Source organism: Anastrepha ludens, chromosome 2 (assembly GCF_028408465.1).
Source record: "Anastrepha ludens isolate Willacy chromosome 2, idAnaLude1.1, whole genome shotgun sequence".
NCBI lineage: Eukaryota > Metazoa > Arthropoda > Insecta > Diptera > Tephritidae > Anastrepha > Anastrepha ludens.
Window position 1 is genome coordinate 85,489,970 of NC_071498.1, and position 16,422 is coordinate 85,506,391.

A 16,422-nucleotide genomic window follows, 5' to 3' on the forward strand; every position below is an offset into this window, starting at 1 on the left:
TATTTACTTTAATGAAGCAGAGTGAAGCAGCCGTTTTTAACAAACAAAGGATCTTAATTGGAGGACCTAAAGATCTACAACTTGGCCACTAGTATGAGCAGGTTTTAGTCTACCTTAAGGTTCTCTTTGAATCCAACGAAACACTATGACAGAGTATAATCATTTTGGTGGTTGTATTTCGTCGGACTCGAAAATATTGGCGAACCATTTTAGCCTACAATTTATATTGCATTCTCCGATCAACCGTTGCACAAATTATCAAACAACCATGCACCATTTGCTTGCTCCAGTGATGAAGTATTGGTAGTCATTGGCCCGGAGGTATTAACTTGTTGATATTGAAAAATTCGCCGGGAATAACATAGTACATCACGAAGCTTTTCAATTTGTCTTCAGGGAGAGTGGTCCCACTGTTGTAGCCTGAGAAATTCGGCAACCAAGGAGAGCCTTATCGACTGAAAACTCAAAAAAAATATCAAAAAATACTGATTAAGACGATAACAGAGCTTGCGGCCATAATGACAGTGGTTCATCGCGTCAAAAAATTCTGAAAAAGTACTGTAGTACAAAATAAATTTTTGACTAATGCATTTTGCGCTTAAATAATTTTTACAGTGTACTTCTCGTTTGTATAGAAATGAGGCAGACAACCTGCTATCGATGCTGCTGCTATCGCTGATTCGCCAAAACCAAGCGTAGAACGTACATGTCAACAAGGCAGAGAGCAAAATACTCAGCTGAGACTGGCCTGGTATTTTCCGCAGCCAAGTTAGTTGAGCATACATACGTACGATGGGCTCACCAACTGCCTGGGTATAAATTGGCATACATGTGTTGCGCGTAACCACATACACACATGTACACACAACAGTGAAATAGGCAAACAAACTTACATACATTTACACAATTCACGTTCCGTATTTACTAAAGGCACATTGCGGTGCTTACTGACCAAGCGAAAAATCATAGGCCAAACAGTTGATATCGGAACTTACTTGCATTTGGTTGTGGAGTGCGCGTTGGTTAAACGTATTTTCGTACGCTACGAAACGCACACGAGTGTTTATAAGTACAATAAATAACTCTCGAAACGAGGAAAACGAATTACAAGTGGATGCGCGCGCGATTTCTCTCTCAATTTTCAGTAAGTGGTTAGTTGTGCTACAAAAATATACTCGCTGAATACTTCCCAAAAAAGTAGTGATTTTTTCGTCTGCTTGGAAAAAGTGAAAAAATAAAATTAAAATCGGCTGAGTGGTAGATGCAAATGTTTTGACCGAAAAATACACACAATCCAAAACAAATAAATTTGCTAAATATTGCAGAAAAAGCAGAGGATGTGTGCAGGCGGAAAAAAGCTGAGTGGCATAAACCACTAAACCGAAATCGTTTTTTATGCGGTACGTTTGTTGTGAAGACGGTCTCGCAAACGCTATGTGATAAAGTGGCAATGGTAATAAAAACAAAAACATGGAAGTTAAAAACAGCAATAGTGGCGAAAATTCAGCTGGCTACACAGCTGCTTAATCAGCCCATTTTGTTTTCAGCTACATAGATTTTCTCATTAGTTTTCTATTTTTTTTTTTTGTTTTGGCTGCTTGCAGTTCCACTTATCCTGCACTTTTCTTCTTTACATACATACATACATATCGCACTTGTTACGTTAAAGCGTAACAACTCAAAATCTGAACATTTTCAGTAGAGACGAAAAACTGTTTCCGTAAATATTAATAATATAGGTATTACAAGGAAAAAAATATGTCATTGCACGAAAATATCATTAAAAACAATATAACGGTTGTTTCATTCTTATTTGTTTAGTAGTTGCGCTAAAATAACAAATTTTTGAGTTGTTACTCTTTTCCTTTTCTTTTTGAGTTGTTACGCTTTAACGTAACAAGTGCGATATGTAGATGTCTATTGACCCAAAAGTTTTGCCGTTGGTTTTTAACTACTTCGAGAAAGTGTGCTGCACGTTGAATTGGTGAAAATTGCAGCTCTATAGTGAAGCTCTACAAAATTTAAGAATAAAATTGAAATTGTAGGAAAATACCGCAAACAATAAAAATAATTAGGAACACAATAAAAAAGGCGTAACAATACACTATTTAATGGTTTAAGTAAACCCGCGAACGAGCCAGTGAAACCGACCAAAAATAAACATTTTTGTTTTGCAAGAATTTTTCGTATCGTTGGTGACAGTCAAAAAACAAAAAAATAAAAAAAACAACACATTAAAAATCAAGTAGCAAAGCACAGCTGCGTCTTCAGCACAGCAAGAGAAAGCAGCGTATTTGTTGGGCTCGACGAAAACAGAATCAAAATAATCACAAAAAAAATCTGCTTTAAATTGTAGCGTTTTACTTTGATTCGGGCGCTTTTTTAATTTGCTTTTGAAAATTTTGGTATGTTTACATTCGATGCGTGACATTTGTTAAGTACGAGTACGAGTACGTGTGCCATAGTGAATGGGTGGTGTCGGTGGCGGCGAGCACTTGCCGCAAAGTGTCCGACCACTGCCACTGTCACTGCCACTGTCAACATGATGGCAATAGTGTGACGCCAACACGCCACACACTCTAGTCTTGTGTGCCAAATGAGCGTGTGGCTTTTGTTGTTTTGGTTTTCTGCTTTTTCGCCATTCATATACTTAATTGCTGTAAAAGAAATCGATGGCCATTGAGCATTGCTATCGTTGCCATAAATCTAAACAAAGCGGCAACAAATGGCAAAAAAAAAAAAAAAAAAATTATTATTATCATAAAAGTGCTTATTGTAATAAAAAACGCGAAAGAAAACTAAGAGTGAAAAGCGAAAGAATTGAAAAGCGAGAGAATTGAAAAGTATTTAGACTAGGAATTTACTTTGAACGAATATAAATACAATTATAAAAAATAATATATGTATGTACATATGCATGTATAGCCAAGAAGCATTCCAAGGTAAACAGAAACATTAACAAGCTTTAGTTGTGTGAGCCATCCACTTTTTGTCTTAAAATTGGTGAAACTTTTACCGTAATATTTCAATTGTTGTATTAAGTTTACAACCGTGGCAGAGTTCGGGAACGGGATACGGTTGCGAGATTTAGTTAATTCATTAGAGATCAGCCAAAATGCCGATTGAAATTCGTGAAATTAAAAATAGTACCTTAGAAGTATCAAGTATAGCATTTCCAGCGAATGTGAATAGTGAAAAATAGCAACGTAATTTCATAGATCGGAGCTTTTGAGCAATTTTTTACTAAATATTGCATGCAAATAACGTTTTCTATTCTCGTGATAATAATGTGTTCTTTTTTCAAGTGTCAAAAGTTTTCTAATGTACATAAAAAGTGAGGATGAGCTTTTTCAAGCTGATTTTAGTAAAGGGTTTTCCAATAAGAGGTGTTATTTTGATATTCAAAGAAAAATGCTATTTTTTAATATAAATGATCGGATGTTTATTTCATTATCAAGAGGAAGGTATGCCGTTAATAGTGAAAAATAATATGAGGCCACCACCACCACGCTTACAGGACAATATCCTTTTCATGAAATTTTCCATAACAGAATTGCAAAGTGGCTGCCCTATGCCCTCGATAGCCTCACGAATTCCATTTTTGAGGTCTTGAATCGACCCTGGGCTGTTAACGTAGACCTTCTCTTTCCCGTGACCCCAAAGAAAAAAGTCACAAAGTGTTAAATCACAAGATATCGGTGGCCAATTGTGATCACCTCTTCGAGAGATAACATGGTCCGGAAACTTTTCCCGTAAAATACCAATGGTTTCGTGGCCCGTAGCGCCGTCTTCTTGAAAACAAACGCTGTCGAGATCAATACCATCCAATTTCGATCATAAAAAATCGTTAATCATTTTTCTATAGCGCATAACACCTAACGATAACACCTGTTATTGGAAAACCCTTTAGATCTGTGTATATAATTTCGTGAAATAAATGTACGAAAGCTCAAATTGTTACAAATAACAGGACGCAAAGCCTTAACTTTTACTATTAATGCTCTATATTATATTATTTGTGGAAGATTTCAATTTTGTTTTTGTTCTTCCCTCGCATAAAATATGCAACATTTTCGTCGGGAGAATGCCGGCATTTTCGTGATGTTGACGTATAGGGTGAAATTTTCTTCAAGAAAAGAAAGCACTATAACTCTCAATTATACCCTTTATCACTTTATCTATCACTAGCCGACTTTTACCTTTCAAAAATGAGTTTGCAGTTAAAAAATGAAAAAACAAATAATTGGCGCGTACACTTCTGTTAGGTGTTTGGCCGAGCTCCTCCTCCTATTTGTGGTATGCATCTTGATATTGTTCCACAAATTGAGGGACTTACAGTTTTAAGTCGACTCCGAACGGCAATTGGTTTTTAATGAGGAGCTTCTTTATGGCAGAAATGCACTCGGAGGCTTACCATTGCCTGCCGCGAGGCGACCTCTATTTGATGCCCGGACATGCGAACCTATGCATTCCCGAGTGGTAATCATGCACCAACCTATTCGGCTACGGTGACCGAATTTGCAGTAGAAGTCATTATATTTTGTGGACTTAACAGCTAGCAAGAGGCGACAAAAGCACACATTTCATATCTTTTCTGATGGTGGAAATCACTGCTATCGATTGAGCGCGAAGAGAGTCTTTCGAATAGAATAAATCTGTTTTGCTGAAAATCTCGCTTTTTTTCTTGCATTTAAAAAAGTTGAATCTTTTCTTTGGAATGCATCATGCATGTACGTGTATGTATGTATGTAGAAGAACTTTTCACTATTTTCTTATATAATTGTATGAATACTACATTTACAAATAATACAGTTACTCGGCTTGTGCTATTTTTAGATACATCCTATAGCTCAAAATTTTTGAAAATAAAAGAAATTCAGTTGGTTTTTGTACGCCTATTATTGATGTAGATGCACACACATACATATATTTACTTGTATACACATATCTACATGCATCGTAGTTACTTACTCCTGTTTAGCTATTCAGGCTCGTCACAACGTCTTATCAATTATCCAATAAATTCCAGTGCCAGTGTCACCGGTCTACGAGACAGCAGGCGTACAAATGACTGGTGTACTTAAACTGTTATACACATACACACGTATACATGTGCTTGTGCGCAGGGAGGTATAAAATATTCAAATTTATTTGTACGTTCATGCCTTCATTAAGTGGCATAAAACAGACAGATGACAAACTGATTGACAGACAAGTAAGGCGATTTAATAATATTTCAGTTACGATGCTGATAAACATAATACCGCTTCAGGGTTTCACTAAAAACCGTAACAGTCGCTTGTGCGATAATAAGTATGGGTTTGTGTATGTAGTTGTGGAAAGTTTACCTATGTTACATTTTATCACAAACTACAGTGGGTAGTTAAGCTACTAGTACTTTCCCAAATATGTAAATATTATAATTTCAAATATCGTCTTTATATATTGTATATACTTATGTATGTATGTACACCCTCCGAAATTATTATAAAGGCACCAAATATTGACTGCTTACTTATTTATATAAATTTAATTTAAATTATGTTTTATAAGAAAATAGTTAATTCCATAACAAAGAGCATAATAATTCAAGTTTCAAGCTTTAGACAAGATTTATAAAAATTGCAAAATTTGGGTATAATCTATTAAATTTTAGTATAAATTGTAATAGAAAATTTTCGTAGATTAAAAAAAAATTTCTCGGTATTTTGCGTACAAAAAAAATAATTCATTAGTTATGTATGTAGGTATGTACTCGTATAATAAAATTGTGGTTGAGAATCTCTAAGATTTATACAAAATGTAATTAGTTAACTTATTCTATTTTCATAAAAAATGAGAATTATGTATTGTACAAACGGATGTCTTGGAGTTTTTCAAAATAGTGAACGATTCCTTATCTCTGCTGTCTAGTAGTGTTTAAAAACCTTCGAAAGCACAATAATGGATAATTAAAAAAATATATTTTCGAAAATTTTGAATAAAAGTTTGGGTAAGGGAACAGGCAATGATCAGGAATTTATATTACTTATTCGGTGATAAAAAAAATTTAATAAATTTTTCAACACATTCAAGAACTTAATTACAATATCAAGCCACACAATAGAAGAACTTCTGTCCGAAGTTAACGCAGAAAACATTAAAAGTTTTATACACTTTATTTACAAAATTAATTTGTATTTTGAAGTCTAAATTATACTCGAATATTATTATATAAATACTTATGTTACGTAAAGCTGATGGCCTAGTCGCTAATGCTTTTTAATTCATTGTGATTGTAATTCATTACTTTTCCAATTTTTTTCAAATAAATAAATAATAAATTACAACTTTGATGAGACTGAATTGTTCCTGTTATTAAAATAAATATAATAACACTTTGACTCAAGAGCTGCATATCATGTATGCCAGGCGTTAATAAAAAACAACGAGAAAATAAAAATATTTAAATTGTTAAAAAAATATCTTAAATGAGCATTAAGCTGTTGTATAATTAATAAAAAAGTATTGAAAAAAAACTGTTAAAAAACTTGGCTGTAATGTTTATCATTCGGAGCGTGCTAATTGCTTGCGTACCCACTGTATATATTTATTTGTTGTATCAGGTGTGGTTTACTCACTCAGTTAAAATGCCAATTTTCACATGATATGATTTTGACTTTCTCACTGGTCGAAAAAGAGGATTTACCTAGGGATTTTTCGTAGAAAAACCTGACATAATATTTATTATTGCATGTTACAGTTGCCATAGCCGAATGGGTTTGTGCGTGACTACCGTTCGGGAGTGCGTAGGTTCGAATCTGCGTGCATGAAATAGCAAAATGACCGAAAAAGTTTTTTTCTAATAGCGATCGCCCCTCGGCAGGCAATGGCAAACCTCTGAGAGTATTTCTGCTATGAAAAAGATCTTCATAAAAAACCATCTGCCATTCGGAGTTGGCTTAAAACTGTAGATGCTTTGTGGAACAATAACAACACACACGCCACAAATAGGAGGAGGAGCTGGGCCAAACATCCAAAAATACCAATTATTTATTTTTTTATTTTGTTTGAGAATATCAAGACGCACCCCCCAAATTGGATGATGATCACAATATTATAATTTTTAAATATGATTAACATAGTTCCATCTACAACAACTTTCATATAAATCAAAGTTGAGGACTTTATACAAGATTTATATAAATTGGGAATGTTTTCAGCAAAATTATAAACTTTCTAATTTGAGCTTAAAAAAATTGTGTATGCCCGTTAAATTTTAGGATAACAAATCACAAGCTTAAAGTGAGTCAAAAGTCTAGTTGATTTTCGATATTTTCTTGTTGACGGTATTGCGCCCATATAACAAATTCACGATTTGTTTTTACGGAGAAAATACGGCTAAGGGACAATATTATCAAAAGTCAATGAGAGTTTTGAACCAATTCAAACTTTCACTTTAATGTATCAAAATTCGAGGCCATAAAAGATTCCGATCAAAAAGTTTGAAATTTCGATGAGAATTTTTCAAATTTTCATGTATTGTGCGCAAAATTTCAAACTTTAATTTATAAGGTTTTGTTGTAGAATGAACTATATTTTTGCAAAAATATATTGTATGAAAATTAAAAAGCAAAAGAAAAGTAGTCAAATCTGGTCAAACTGTTGTGGTACTATAGTTTTGTCTTGGGCCGTATGTAGCCAAACTTTGCAGCACACCGGAATGAGAGTTGCCAATACGTTAAACTTCTTAGTGTGGGGGCTTCAATAGGGGCACCAAATACTCAAACACACAAAATTTGACTTTATTTGACAGATTTGATTTTTATTGAGTTAAAATTTTTAGTCTATGAATGATAACCTAAGATTTATCCCACATGGGCACAATGAACCCACTTCAAACAATGTAACTGTTGAACTTACCATTTGGGGACTGCTTCCCACTATTAACCTTATGTTTTAGTAATACGAAAAATATTGAGTTTCATTACTGCTCTTTAAGCTGTACTCCCCAAGAAAATAGACTAACGGCCCCTCCTATATCAACAAAACTTAAGAGGTGCTCTAGAAGTCTGACTTAAAGATATGCATTAGATACAGCTTTTTCTTGTCATAAATTTTAATGATTTCAATTAACAGCCAAGGTATTGCAAAAATAAATGACAGAAAACGTATCAGAATAATTAAATGACCGAAACCTATACACTTATAGGACATTCACAAGGGCGTCGTATCTATCGTATTGTTGTCTGCCATAAACTTTAAACGGCTAAAAATATATTTAGAGGGGTCGCAAGGCACCACACAAGTCGTATCATCATCAATTTCATGAACGATGTTTCACACTATTAGTTGTGGTCTCGAGTTTTGTAAGTATTTATTTAATCGTTAAACATTTTACGACACATAATATTGTAATACGACACTTATGACAATAACCTAATATATAAAATACATGTGCAAAAATAAATTTCCATAAATTAGAAGCGTTCGTTTGAATCTTAGCTTTGTATGCTTTACTATACACACATACAGACAATGCACATCACCCTCACAACTTCTCATGAGCTGTAAAATCAACTCAGCTGAGACTTTCACAATATTAAGTATATTAGCATTGATTTAACAAGAAAATCCCCGCTACATTTGTTGGAGGAATAAACTGTTTGTGAAGATGTTAATATAGCATATTTTTTGAAGCAAAGAAAAAAAAGACAAAAAACCAAAATTTTATAAAAATTAAAAAAAAATATATATAAAGCTCTTCTTCCAATTTTTTATTTCTATTCATGCACGTCGCGTTAATCAATTTTCTGTAATATCAATTTACCAGAAGATTTGCTAAAGTCTGCTTAGAGGTGGGACGAGTCGCTAATTTTGCCAAAATAGTAATCATGATTTACTACGGTGACCACAAGTCTCTTACAAAAATTCCTCCTGTCACAAGACCTAAAATTCAATTAATTTCATCTTCATTAAATTATGAATGGCTCGAATTACAGGAAGTAAATTAATTTGCAATGAAGTTATAAATTCGTATAGCTATGTTTCACATACGAAATTAGGAATTAAAAAATAAATTAAATTCCTCATTATATACGATCGTATAAAATTAATCGTTTTTCGCAACGAATTGTTGTTTTCGCGCTTTTTAGCTTTTTTTGCATTGTTCAAACAGATGCTTTGCGATTTATTAACAGAAACACATTAATGCATTCATAAAATTGTCACTGTTGTCGAGAAATGCGATCAATAAGAGATAACGATTTAATTAAAATTTATTTGTATCATCCACAAAAACAAAGAAATGTAAATACCTGAAATTTAAATATTTCCTGCTCAAAATGCATTTTATATGAATGTAGCCGTATTTTGTTAACATATGCATGCGTTTCATTAAGCTCAGTTATCAGTTAGGTGAGAAAAAATGCTGAATGTTTATGAATAACTGACTGGGTGTGATTAAAAGTTAAAGAAAAAATTTATTATCACTTCAGTTATTGCTCGATTCAATCATATAAACAGATCAATACTTACAGTGCACTCGCGGTAACTCGAATAGCCGCTAAGTCGAACGACGTGCTAACTCGAACACATTTTTTCCCCTATTGACTTCTTTGTAACTCGAACAATAAAAAAGCGCTATAACTCGAACAAAAAAACAAATTTATTTGTACACACATTCTTTTCAAACATGTACATTTTGTACATAGATACATATGTAATAGTATATGTATATAAATTATATGTATACTAGTGTATTGTCCATATGAATATTTCGGCGTTAATATCCCGTTAGTTTTCTGGGAACAACATCTTGCATTGACCAAATTGCTTTAAATTTGTCATTTGTAGTATATCAGTGCACGTGAGTAATGTATCGTAAAAGGTTGAAGTGTTTAACATTAAAAGAGAGGGCTGAAGTCCTTAACAAAATTAAACGTGGACGTAGTGTTACTTCTCTAGCGAAGGAATATGGGGTAGCCAAGTCCAGTCTTATAAAAAAGAAAGATAAGGCAATTTATGGCTTGCACTAACGCTACCGGCAACCATAAGCTTAAACTTCTCGTTATTGGCAAAGCAAGAAATCCTCGTGTTTTCAAAAATTTTAACTGTCCGGTGGAGTACAAAAATTCCAAATCAGCCTGGATGACTTCGGCGATTTTCAAAGACTGGTTTCATAATTCGTTCGTGCCGCAGGTAAAATCCAGATTCATTAAAACAATTTTTTTAACCAAGTTAAATGACTTTAATATTTAGGTAAGAAAAAATTTGAAAGATGGGGACTACCTGAGAAGGCTCTTCTTCTAATTGATAATGCCCCATCACATCCCAACGAAATCGAATTAAAGTCCGAGGATGGTTTAATTTTAACTATGTTTATGCCGCCGAATGTGACACCATTGATCCAGCCAATGGACCAAAATGTAATTCGTATAACGAAACTATACTACAGAAATTTTCTACTGGCTTCCATTTTCAACAATCGATCGAAAAATCGATATCGATGACTGTTTTTTTAACATAGCACACTCAATTGATAAGTCGAACAAATTCGATAAATCGAACAGCGCCTGTTTTAATTAGTTCGAGTTATCGCGAGTGCACTGTAATTACAAAATTAAGTTTTCATCGCAAAATTTACCAATTGCGACTCGTGCAGTAACTCATCTTGCTTTATGTGGCAAATGTTAAGAGGAACGAAGAGCGGAAGGCAGTGTGTAGTAGATCACAAGTTAGTAGATATATATGTAGGTGTAAGTACATGCATATTTGAAGAAGTGAATGCACCTAGTTTTTATGTAATTTAATTGCTTTTTTTATTTTTTCTTGTCAATAAAATCTGCAAAAAATGCTTTGGAATGAATGTTTTGCAAATGCAGCTGAATTTTTGATGCCGTTTTAATAGTAACCTCTATGCTTCATTGTAATTTTAAAAGCAATGAGTTTTTCAATATTTGCATTATATAATTTTGAAAGTCATATTTGAGTTAACTAGAACTGCAATTTATTATTTGAATAGGAATTTCTGAAAACAATGAACCAATTCTGAAAATTCTTCCACCTATACACAGGTACGATATTCCCCAAGTGTTATATGCTGTTTTATTCTAATATAATACATCAAAAAATGAGATATACCTGAAAAAGTTGTTTTGAGAACTCTGAACACATAGTGTATGTATGATACTTGCCCTAACCAGTATTAATTCCTTCCGCTACAACTTCTTCTCATATACACCACGTGGCAAAATTAAAAACATACCACAATTTTTTTAGAAATATAGTTCATACTACAATAAAACTAAATATAAAATGCAAAGTTTTAAACTTTGTACAAAACTTCTAAAAATTCCATCAAAACTTTCTACTTCCTAACCAGAATTTTCAGAAATTTTCTAGGTATGCAGTTTTATAGCGCATTGAAGTTTAACAAGGTGCAAGTTTCAAGTGATTTTTGTTGACGATGCTTGGCTTTTCCTTTTATATAAATAAGTTGGAGCTACTTCATTATGTACTTTCTAATAAAAGGCGTCACACCACAGCGAAACTATTGGGCTATAAATCAGCGTGCCCAGAAAAATTTTAAAAATTCTGGTTAAAAAGTTGAAAATCTTGATGAAAGTTTTGAACAAAGCATGAAACTTTCTTGCCAAAATATTTTGTGGTTGTCACCTTTTTTAAATATAAGGGAGATACGTGGCCAAATACATAGTTCAAGAGTCAAAGAGTCAAACAGTTATCATGTAAGAGTATATTTAGAGTTAATTTTATCAGTGCTGCCACCTAAATTCAATATGAGTTTGCATTTAAACATACCAATATGATATTCCAATGAAAGGTATTTAAAAATTCGATCCAGATAATTTTTAGGCCAGAGTTGCCACTCTTTCGACAATAAAGTTTTACTTTTGTACTTCGGCTTGTTGTTAAAGAGGAACTGCATAAATTATTTCTCAGGAAAGCGCAGAAAAGGTGGAGCTCCATTTCTTCATGTGCTATTTCGAAAACCCTTTGGCTCCAGTACAACATAGGAAGAACTCAGAAAGTCCTGTGTTTACCGATCACTGGACGATCGGCACACATGTGGTAAAGCTAGGTTTACCCTTTAACCTCCTTTGGAGAAACTGTGGGGACCTTTCAGTGAAGGAGACTGTTGAGCATTTTCTCTGTAAATGTCCGGGTTTGGCAGCTAGACGACTAAGGTCACTGGGCGCTTTTTTCTTCGACAGCCTGGGGCAATGCGCCAACCTTAATCCAATCAATCTCCTCCATTATATCAACAACTCTGGCTGGCTGTAGATATCTGTCTGTTAGAGGTCTCATAATGCTATAAAAAGGGCGCTTTAGTGCTACTTGAGGAGTGCCACTTGAGGCACTTCAACCATTTCACCAATACAACATTAGCTTCACAGCATAGCTACAAGACTTGCGGAGTTACTCGAAAAAAGGGTTTGAAAGCTAAGTAGTATATCTTTGTGTTATTAAAAGCATGCATTTTTGAGTTTGTGAAACGAAGATTGACATACATACGTATGTAGTGATGAGCATCAACGTATATTATTTCAGAATTCATAAGCCTGTAACAAAACCTCACCTTGGGCAGAGCAGAGCATGTCGTTAAAGAGTTATAGAACAAGCCTAGAATTGCGCTTAGTCTGTTTTAGACGTTCTCATGTTTCTTTATCGTAATGCAGGCGCAGTGCTCTGAAAAGGTGGCACGCAGAGGTTCATTTATGCATATACCATAAAATTTCAGTTAGGCAGTTTTATGGCCCATTGAATTCTGGTGCAATAAAGTGCAAGGTTAAAATGCCTTAAAAATCGGGTTGGCTTTTAACAATTTTTTCGCTGACGGTATGAAAAATTCATGGAAATACTCAAAAATTTTCTAAAATGCTGTTTTTCTTGAATTTGAATAAAGTTTGAAACTTGTGTTCATATGTTTTTTTGTAGTAATGCCAGAGTGGTATGCCAGAGTACACAAACAAAGTACTTTCAACCAGTGCAAATGACTTAGGGTAATTCTGGACTCCAAACATAGCTAGAAATTTAACATTGAAGAACGGATAAAGAAAGCCGAAATCGTTATACATGCCTGAAAACGTATGCTAACAAGAAGATGGGGTCTTCAACCTAAGCATACATTATGGTTGTATAAGGCGGTTATACGACCAATTTTATCGTATGGCTCGGTGGTTAAGTGGAAAGCTATAGAGAGAGAAAACAACATCAAATTACTTGGCAGAATACAAAGATCAACCTGTGCAATAACGGTCGGTACAATCAGATTATGTCCTAGGGAGGCTCTAAATGCACCGACACACGTTATTCCGGTAGATCTACATATCAAGAAGATGCAACCATGAGTGTAATTAGGTTAAATCAAGCGGGTCGTTGGAAGAAAAAATCGTGTGGCCATGCCAGTCTATTACTGCGATAAACTCAGTTAACCTCGGTGAGGACTGATTATATCATCCTCATGGTTATATTCAATAGAAACCTTACTACTCTTATTCCATTTCAGGAGGAATGGAGTAAGGGGTTCTCGCTTAACAGGAGCAGAAGCAGGTCTCACAGACTTAAGATTGAAAAATATGTGCGCCTTCCTAATACTTGCAGATTCTTTCAGGCGGAAGTACTGGCAATTGTGGAAGCTTGTAGGTTATTAATCGCAGATTTCTCTTTAAGGGAAATATCTCTATTCTTTCGGATAGCCAAGCTGCAGTCCAGGCACTGAACTGGCACATGAACTGGCGAAAGGGGTATCTGCCATGAATAACGATCTTGCAGAATCGCTATTCACACCATTAGGTGCAGTTAAGAATACAATTTACATAAAATACCTCCGTATGGCGTATTGTAGATGGAGAGACCAGAGGACATGCAACATTAGAAGAACGTTATGTCCCACCTACAATCTCAAGCAATCGTCAACATTGATAAACGGGAAACGACGGGACGAGACGAGAAAAAAGAAACAATCGTCCATTTCCTTTGGGAATGTCCTGGCCTATGGAAATACAGAATGTTAACCCTGGGCAAACCACCGTTCGAGAGTCTCGAACAACTGGACAACCTAATAAGGTTCTTGAACCGCACAGACTGGATGTAGTCATCCTGTAAATAACCGGTAAGCAAGTTGGTAACGAAGATGTGACAACAAAATGATGCCAATGGATTCTGGACGAATCGCCACTTAAACCAACCAACACAAAACAGAGGTTATTAGAAAGATGTCCTTACCCAAAGTACTATACATCTAAAAAGCACCGACTTCATCACATTTGACTTATTTTATTTTTCTTTTCCTTGCTATGCATTATACGAGTACTACCATAATCAGCTCATACTGGCAACCTCTATGACCATCACATTCAATAGGTATGCATTTGCTGTACATAGAAATGTAGTAGGTAATTAGCCGGGTCTTCAAGTTAATATCATGTGCTAAATCAGAGAATAGGGTATATTTCTGTGTGCATGCAATTGTGTGTTATAACGTCCATACACAAAGTTTACGTACGGCGTATATAATTTCCGTGTAGTTTTTCTTTATAAATAAACTCGCTATTGTGATCGTTACCGTCAATTGCTGTTGTTGAACATGCAAACATACATATCTACAAACATATGTAGGGAGGCTGTTGTTATAAGTATTTTTATTAAATGCATTTTTTGCTTTGCCGTCGTAATCATTGTTGTTGCTTTACTGTCATTTGCATGTATTACATGCACATGCGGCATACTCTTGCATATACAGTATATACACACATCCGCATGTACACATGCGGCTAGTTTCTTGATAATTTAATGCGAGATTAAATGGATTTGATTGTGTGTATTTTCTACATACATACATACTTTGAATATTTTTCTTATCAACACAATGACTAAACGATCGACCTTTACTGTGTCTCATCTCGCGCCCAACCAGCGGCGTATTGTTATTTCTAGATATCTCATTGCTGCGACTGTTATTTTGTTTTTTATTTCTCGTAAATTCATTATCGAATCCATTGCTAGGTGATGATTGTTATTTGAGATTCTACGTTGCGTTGTTGTTTTGCGGCATTTTTCTACGATTATTTGGCGTTTAGCTGTGAAATGTCAAGAGCTTATTCGGCGGGGCTCCGTTGAATTTATGACGAGAAAATCGAGAGAAGAGATAATAATAACCAAAATAATATCTAAAGTAAACGAGTAATTTAAACTGTTTGGTATCTATTTAGACGTCTCCGCGTGGGCAATAAACGTTAAACATAAAAAACACGTATGTTGTATTCTCACGCCACTCCTTTTTTCTGAATGCATGATTATTCTGCGGCTTAAATGTACTATACAAATGTAAGTAAATACATTATGTTTGTAGTATGTTTATTCGCAGTAAATAAATGAACACATTAATATGTAAGAGAAGGTATAAGTACGAGGAATTAACAAGTGCAATATTTTTAGCGATAAATTGTGTATGCAAATACTTGATTATTTATCTGTGTGCAAATACGCGCGTGAGTGTATTTGATACGGCAGCATTATTTGCGATTTTAATTCGCGTACAGCAGCCGTAATTAAATTAGCAGCAGCAGTAATGTGAATGAGTGCCCCTGAACGCATGTGAATTGATTGTGCAAAAATAGCGAATGATACTAAAAAAATAAATAAATTATTATACAAATACATATACATATGTACGTTCTGCATTATCAGTGTTTGTCAGAAGTTGAAGCGTCAATACATTCCCGAAGCAGTGAAAATTGGAATTATCCAACAAGTGCTAATCAAATTAGCTACAAATAGAAATTCAGCGAAATTTCCAGTTGGAGGCTTATGGCACAAGAATAAAATTGAAAACACATACATAAGTGATGGTGAGTAGTTTTACACTTTTTACACTACACAGTATAAGTGATACATAATATTTATTTAGCATTAGAGTAAAGTGCAATACAAATACCAAGACCGAATTTATACCACCTTCTAAAGAGGTTTCCAACAAGATTTTGTTTTCAATACGAGAAAATTCTAATTTCATGACAGTTTTCAAATCTGATTTTTTGACATTTACGTAGTAAAAGCTTTGACAATTGTTACAATCAATTAAATTTTGCTCGAAAATCGGATTAAAATCATAAAAATTAGGTTTTTAAAAATCCAAAGGCGATTAATGCGAAGCCTTCGCTTGCTCAACGTGTCACTCTTTGGTACGCAAGTGATCTGGAGGCGTGAAGATTCTGCTAGACATGCGGGAACGGTCAATAAATTACGTTTTCGAGATATGGTGATATGGATATCTCTGATATGTAGGTCCAACCATGTGGCAATTTTGCTCAAAAGTTATTGAAAATTTTGATGAAAAAATGAACACCTGTAACTGAGGCTGCCTAATATCAGTTTACTCTTTATATGTAATGCAATAACAATTTGAATAATTTTCATTCA

General features: G+C 34.4%; 1 long non-coding RNA gene across 1 annotated transcript; it reads left to right on the plus strand.

The window, feature by feature from the left end:
- Window positions 1-991: 991 nt before the first annotated feature.
- Window positions 992-15,931, plus strand: LOC128854709 (uncharacterized). The gene is made up of 3 exons (XR_008453633.1): window positions 992-1,453; window positions 15,213-15,327; window positions 15,439-15,931. It is a non-coding gene; the product is annotated as an uncharacterized LOC128854709 (long non-coding RNA).
- The last annotated feature ends 491 nt before the right edge of the window (window positions 15,932-16,422 follow it).